Source organism: Echinops telfairi, unplaced genomic scaffold, assembly GCF_000313985.2.
Source record: "Echinops telfairi isolate 266 unplaced genomic scaffold, ASM31398v2 ScPeMD7_7469;HRSCAF=8507_1, whole genome shotgun sequence".
Classification (NCBI taxonomy): Eukaryota; Metazoa; Chordata; class Mammalia; order Afrosoricida; family Tenrecidae; genus Echinops; species Echinops telfairi.
In genome coordinates this window covers 29,274,612-29,275,950 of record NW_022111373.1, presented here as the reverse complement: position 1 = coordinate 29,275,950, position 1,339 = coordinate 29,274,612, and the positions used below count along the sequence as shown (strand labels likewise).

Below are 1,339 nucleotides of genomic sequence, written 5' to 3'. Positions count from 1 at the left end.
TTTAGAGACAGCTATACCTGGCCAACCAACTAGATTTCATTGCCTTCACTGCCACCACCAAGGCGGTGTCAATTCATAGTGATCCAACTGGAAGAACTCCATGTTTGTGCCCATTCCACAGAAATGTGACCCAACCAAATGCAAACATTGTGTTGAATGATATACTGAACTCTCTCATTGATATCATATGCAAATAAAGTCTTACTGAGGATAATTTAAAGGCAGTTATAGCGACACATTGGTCAAGAGTTGCCAGAACTTCAAGCAGCTGGAGACAAGGTCATGAAGCAAGGTTGAAAGCTGAAAATACCAGAAATGTATTTACTTGTGCTTCATTGACTGTGTAGCATAGCACACTTTGGATAACATCGCCAAGAATGGAAATTCCAGGACACTTCATTGTGCCCATGAGGAACCTGTACATAGACCAAGAGGCAGTCAGTCATTCAAGCAGAACAGGGGCTATGGCAGGAAAGGTGTGCATCTAGGTTGTATCTTTTCACCATGCTTATTCAATTAGTGTGCTAAGCTGATAACAGGGGAACCTATATAAAATACTACATAAAAACCTGCACAGCACCAGGTTTGGAGAAACACTTAACAGCCTGAGATTAAAAAATGATGACTGGCGCGCGGGGCGGTCAGAGCGAAGGGAGTCTTTTCAGCGCCCAGGGCGGCGGAAGCAGGAAGTGCGGGCGGAGTACGGCGCCTGCGCGACGAGGCCGAGGCCGTGAGCGAGGTCGAGCGTCGGGAGGCCAATGAGGGCAGTAGAACCTTGTAGCGGAACCGGAAGGCGGCGATGGGGAGGAGGAAGATCAGCATGGACCCCAAGAAGGGGCTCCAGTGCTTGGTGGAGAACGAGCCGCTCAGACACACCTGAGGAAATCGCCCGCGTCTGACCCAACGGCCATGGGGACCACCGGGTGGCGGGGAGGGGGGGGCGGCGGAGCGCAGCCTGGCTGAGCTCCACACCTCCGCGCTTCTGCGCGCCGTTCCCCGACCTCACCTCGGAACAGGCAAGTGCTATGGCGCTTCCGCCTCCCCGGGAGGCCCAGGAAATCGAGGGGAAGATGGAGGCCCAGAGATGCTGCCTGTGCAACCCCGGGGGCTTCCGGTCCACAGACACATGCGACGTGCTGTCCAGTTGCCATCATGCCGAACACCAGCCTCCACAACCCCAACGTGCGCCACAAGCCGGGCCTGGAGCGCTTCCATGGCGGTGGACTGGGCGCCAATGAGGGCGGGGACCTGCCTGAGGAGCTACGCAGGAATCTCTGTCACAGCTTCCGAAATGAGCCTTTCAAGATTCCTGAAGAGGACAGAACGACCTTCTGCCACC

The 1,339-nt window shown here is 54.5% G+C and overlaps 1 pseudogene; it reads left to right on the top strand.

The window, feature by feature from the left end:
• Positions 1 to 1,339, top strand: part of LOC115873731 — a 16,029-nt pseudogene that overhangs the window by 14,271 nt on the left and 419 nt on the right.